The sequence below is a fragment of the Prionailurus bengalensis genome, chromosome A1, assembly GCF_016509475.1.
Source record: "Prionailurus bengalensis isolate Pbe53 chromosome A1, Fcat_Pben_1.1_paternal_pri, whole genome shotgun sequence".
NCBI lineage: Eukaryota > Metazoa > Chordata > Mammalia > Carnivora > Felidae > Prionailurus > Prionailurus bengalensis.
The window spans coordinates 24,393,166-24,399,545 of NC_057343.1; positions in this window are offsets into that span (position 1 = coordinate 24,393,166).

Here is a 6,380-nt window from a genome sequence, read left to right on the forward strand (position 1 = left end):
ATAAAGAGATTTTTTTATGAGGAGTTGGTTTCTGTGATTGTAGGGGCTGGCTAAGCAGGTGTAAAATCCATAAGGCAGGCCAGAAGGGAGGTTCATGAGCAGGATGGGACCCCACAGTTGTGGGCTGAAGCAGTTGCCCACAGGTGGGATTTCTTGTCTGGAGCAAGCCTCAGCCTTGTTTTTAAGTCCTGATAAGGTGGCGCCCTCCGTTTTATCCAGGATAATCTTCCTTATTTAAAGTCAGTTGATTAGGGACTTTCATTATATCTTCAAAATCCCTTAATAGCATACCTAGATTAGTGTTTGATTGGATGACTGGGAGCTTTACTCTGCCAAGTTGGCTCAGCATTATAAGAAAATTGTTGCTTTGCCCTTTTACAAGGTAAATGCAAAACATTTAAATATTCAGTAAATAATTGCTGACATCTAGCCAATGATAACTGTAATAAAAATGAACTCTTTCACAACACAGAATCAACTGTCAAGGATCTATAGGAAACCAGTAAATTTAAGCTTGTTATTCTGTGCTGCAAAGACTGGCCTGGGGAGGGATGAATTCTTATATATGCCTAAATGTAAAATATTTTCTCCCACTGGAAATAATTCTCAGAGTCGCTCACATAAGGAACCATCTCCCATGACTTCATAGTAAAAAAAAAATAACCTAAAATTGACCTCCTAATACTAGTTTTGTGTGCTTCTAAAAGGCACCTGACAGAATCAGGTATAAAAGGAGGCAAAAGAATTGACACGTTTCCTGGGTTACAGATGTCGTAAAACCCTCTATGATCCCTTTAGGAAAGAATACAATACTATGAAAGCCACCTTTGAGAAGAAAAAGGCAAGCCCTAAAGAGGGTGGAGTTGTTTGCAAAACATATCTGATAAAGAATTTATATCTAGATATCTAAAGAGCTCCCATGAGCTCCTTTTTTTAAAAAGATGGAAACCAACAGGAAAATGGCCTAAAGATTCGAATGGGTAGTTCACGAAACAATGTAAGTATGCCTAATAAACCCATGAAAATGTGCTTAACTTCCTAGGACCAAGAAAATGCACATAAAAATTACAATAAAATACTACTGCACACCCACCTGCAGGGCTAAGGTTAGGACGGCAGAAACCCCAAGTGTTGGCGAGGCTGTGTGGTAGTCCGCCAGTGGGCGTGGAGCTGGCCAGTCTGCCGCAGTGGAACACGCGTGTTCCTCCCCAGCGATTCCCCCGGAGGTAGAGAAGCAAGGGCATGCGAAACCCGTATGAGAATGTTCTTAGCAGCACTGCTAGTAATAGCCACGATCTGGAAACAATCCAAATGTCCACCTACACAGAAGGGGTAAAATTGGAGTATATTCAGAAGTGGAATATGCTACATTAGTGAAAATGAGCGTGCAACATGGAGGGCTCTGTCCTGACAGCTCGGACCCTGGAGCCTGCTTCCTGCTTTGGATTCTATGTCTCCCTGTCTCTCTGCTCCTCCCCCTACTCATGCTCTCTCTCTGTCTGTCTCTCTCTGTCTCAAAAATAAATAAATAAATAAATAAATAAACAAACATTTAAAAATTTTTAAAAAAGGTTTATACATTTTTTCATATGTGTTATTTTGTGAAGTTTACACTAAAAAATGCATTAAGTAGTTATTCTGTCGAGATCATAAATATACTGCAAGAAGAAGAAAAACTTCCAACGTTACACGAAGGACACTTATTTGGGGGGATAAAATTTCCAGTGGCCACATCAGTTACAGATTCAAGTAATGTTATATCTCACTTAGAAACCACTAAGAAATGAAGGTAATATGTAATATGTGACGCCTCAAAAAATCAGCTCATGATGTCTCTGATTTTGAACATGCAAGTGGAGTTTAAATAAAACTATTTCACGAAATCTTACAGTGGAAAAATTCTAAGCTAACATCTTAAAAATATTTTTTTTTATTTTTGTTAACGTTTTATTTATTTTTGAGACAGGGAGAGACAGAGCGTGAACAGGGGAGGGTCAAAGAGAGGGAGACACAGAATCTGAAACAGGCTCCAGGCTCTGAGCTGTCAGCACAGAGCCTGACGCGGGGCTCGAACTCACGGACCGCGAGATCATGACCTGAGCCGAAGTCAGACGCTTAACCGACTGAGCCACCCAGGTGCCCCTTAAAAATATTTTTAATATATATGTATTGTAAGCTGTGACAAAGAGACATGAATTTTATATAGAAGAGCTCATAAACATATTCCAAGTTAGCCAAGCAACCTTTTTGCATATTCTCATCAGAAAAATTGCAGATCTGCATTTGGGCACACTGGATGAACACAGCGTATACAACATAGATTACACTGGTTTATGAAACTCCTGAAACCGGAGTGCCTGGGTGGCTTAGTGGGTTGAGAGTGAAACTCTTGATTTTGCATCAAGTCATGATCTCACAGTTCGTGAGATAGAGCCCTGGGTCGGGCTCTGTGCTGACAGCACGCAGCCTGCTTGACATTCTCCGTCTCCCTCTTTCTCCGCCCCTTCCTTCTCTCTAAACAAACAAACATTAAAAAAAAAGAAAGAAACTTCTGGAACCAAAATCACTTTATTAAAACAAATCTGCCACGTGTCGGGTTTTGTTGTTGTTGTTGTTGTTGTTGTTTTAAAGCTTTCATTTTATCGGGTTTGGGTGAAGAAAGGACATACGATTGGTGGTGCTTCCTGGTGAGGAGAGCAGAAGTGATGGAGCAAATCAAGTAGCAGCAGTGGCCACAGGAGCACCGGTGACCTGAGGACAGAAGCAGCAGCTGTGTTCAAGATGGGGGGCAAAGTATTCAAATGAAGATCAACATCTCAAAATTAATAATTTTCCTATCAGCTTATAAATAATCTAACAAAAAAGTTTAATGTGTTTTTTTTAGCATTTATTATTGAGAGACAGAGAGAGACAGAGCATGAGCAGGGGAGGGGCAGAGAGAGAGGGAGACACAGAATCTGAAGCAGGCTCCAGGCTCCGAGCTGTCAGTACAGAGCCTGACGGGGGGCTTGAACTCACAAACCTCCAGATCATGACCTGAGCTGAAGTCAGATGCTTAACCGACTGAGCCACCCAGTCGCCCCAATAATCTAACAAAAAAGTATAAAAGGAAAATGATCCCATTTAGAGCAGCAACGAAGAACGAAAGTACCTAGAAATCACCCGAGCAAGAGTTGTACAAGGTCTTTAGTAAAGTAAACCTTGAACAAATGGAGAGCAATATATTAATGGAACAGAAGACTCAATATTGTAAAGGTATTAACACACCCCATAGTAATCATCTATAGATGCAATGCTGCCTTAACCCAAATCTCAATGCTTTCTATGGAAATTGACAAGCTAATTATAAAATTCATACGGAAGAATACGCTTTTTTCTTGAAAAAGAACAAATTGCTCTACCTGGTGTCAAGACACGTTGGAAAGCAGCGATCATGAAAATAGGCTTGGACTCAGAAGAGTGCAGTGGACCAAAGAAATCCTGTTGCAGACCAATTCGGGGGGTGGTGGTGTCTCAAGTCGGTGAGGAAACCAGGCACGCTTCCACGTATGGTGCTGCAAAATGACTTCCCAGCAGCTTCGTGGGGAGACATGACCAAGAGTAGACCCGGCCAGGCCCTGCATTGCAACATTGCTTGTCGTGGAGAAAATATGAGAACAGCCCCAAGTGTTTACGAATAAAAATAAGCTGCTGAACAATGCACATAATTCAGTACTGTTATGTTTTTAAACCACCGACACAATGTGTTATATATGTTCCAGAGGTACAAATACGTCATGGGAAAAGGTCTGAATGAAAATAAATGGCCATTACTTCCGGGAAAAAAGAAGAGCTTCGGAATTGAAGATGATAGTCAAAGGGCTTTATTTTTGATGACTGACATCATTTTTACAAACGGAAGTTACGCGTATATATTTGGGGTTGTAAAACATTAATTTTAAACCTTAATGTTTAATAAATGTGGAAAGCCAGAAAGAACAAACAGTGCTTACACCCAGCTGTGTCAAGGCCCAGAAACACAACTTCATGCCTTCTACTTTCTTTATACTTCTGGGAATTTCAATTCTGATTCAAAAACGCAAAAAAAAAAAAAAAAAAAAAAAAAAAAATAGAATTAACTTACTCTGTGACACAGTGAGACTTTCAGAAGAAGAAAACCTTACATGACTCCCGCATCTATAAGATACCTTGGGACTGATGGCTTGTCTGCAAATGGGGTGGACAAGAGCTCCTACGCTGTTTAACTCACAGGGCTGTGGAGCGTAGCCGAATGAGATGGCCTTTGAAATCACCATTCTCCTATCCAGATGTTAGTGACCAGGTACATCAGTGTCACTGGCCTCCAAAATGAGGCGTGCTATCTTGGGAGGGTGCATAAGAGCTTCTGTCTATGCTTATTTTGAGTTCATCCCCCTCCTGTTAAAGCGTATAATTCTGTGCATGCTTTATAATTTCCGTAACCTACTGGCATGCTGATACGTGCAATGACATGGAAATAGTTACCCATACCGTGGATGCGTGCGGCATGTGTGAGACCTCTCCCCCTAAAATTCCCCCACCGTAACTTTTTGAGTAAAAGTATTGTGAAAACCAACACACTGAATATCAGCTGCGCAATCACCCTGTACCTAGAGTGATTGGCGGTAGATATACAATCGTTTCCTCCAGGAGAACATAGTTTTGTAAACTTCTGCGGGTGTTTGTGGAGCCCCAGTCAGTCCAGGAGCAAATGTCCTTTTGGTCTTCAGAGATAAAATAAAGGGAATGTACACCCTTGTTGTATTTGGCCGGAGACCAGGAATCCAGTCCAAGAGCACTGAATTTCCAATTTCATTCTTATCCCTTTGGCACCAGGTGTCAGCCTGGCACTGGCCGTGTTTAATGAGCACTTCACTTCCTGGCAATAGAATGTAAAGAACAGACCCCCGGCAGCGCCTTTGTTTGGATGACAATGGTGTATATACTCAACCAGTCAAATGTATTAGCATTTTCATCTCATCGGGTTCATTAGATCCAAGTACCATTCAAAGTGGGGCATGGAGGTGAGAACTAGACGAGGCAACAGACTTTTCTTTTAACTCATCAAGATAGTATTTCCGGCATGGCGTTCTGGCTTGTGTGTCTGTGTGTGTGTGTGTGTGTGTGCGCGCGCGCGTCTGCGTGTGCTATATGTGTGTCTGTGTGTGTGTGTGTGTGTGTGTGGGTAAACATTGCATCTGGAGTTGGAATCTTCAGCACGGGCTGTGCGGGTGGTGGACTGATGGCGGACTGCCTTTTTGTTCACTGCTGGTGAAGTAGGATTTTTCTTCTTCTCACAAGACAGAAACCTACTCCTTTCGGGGCGCTTATGAAATCATTTCAGTAAAAATACTGCCACCCAGTGTTTTGATTAGGACAATGACCGTAGACCACACACGAAAAAATAAAGTTTTCCAAAGAAAATGGCAAATGACTCATTTTTTTAGTCAGATACAGATAAGGCCTGATGGACTGTAGAACATTCTGGCCTTATGTAGGCTAATCCAGCCCGAACGTGCTGCATCATGCAGAGAGGGTATCCCAGCTGTTGGAATGAACATTTTGTTAAAATATGGATTCGGAGATAATCCTGCTAATATGCTAGCCTTACTCAGTTGTTGCGTGCTGAGGGATTTCACAATGCGTTTCCCCCCCACATCCTTTCTGCTGCAGCCATGGCCCATTCCACCACCCCCCCCCCAAGAACTTATCTCCAGAGCAGTTCCCTTGTGCGGGGGAAGGGAGACTGCATCTGGAGAAGCTTGTGTCCTGTGCTGCACCCCAGAGGGAGCACCGTTCCTTCCCAGCGTGGCCCCTCTCTCTGTCCTGCCACCCCACAGGCCAGGACTCAGATGCCGGGCCCCTGTGTCAAAGACTCCAGGGAGCACCCATCAGGCTTTCCAAATACTCCCTGTGTGCCCATGTGATGAGGCAGGAGGTAGACCAGCTGCCCATCTCCCATGACAGGGCAAGGCCAGGGAAGTGCACCGCACCCCGCAACTTTCTCCGAAAACCCTTGATCTCTCAGCTCTTCTCCTTCCCCTTCACAGGGGGTGTTGGACAGAGCTGGGTTGGCATCCCCTTTGCAGATGGCCTAGCGCCTCCCTTTGGAAGGTGGCCGAACAGAGTGCCCACTACTTGGGGACCTCTGTCAGAACTGGGACAGAGAGAGCCCCACTACAACTTCCTGTCACACTCAGGAGAGTAAAAGAGGAATGACCATAATGGGGCCTACTCCTAGGGCCATGGTGAGGATCAAATAAAATAACCCAAGTGAAGGCTTTAGCTCTGTATCTTATTTTCATTATTGTAGATATTTGGTCAGGGGCGAGGGGTAGCAGAGGAAGGGCTGAGAGTAGAAT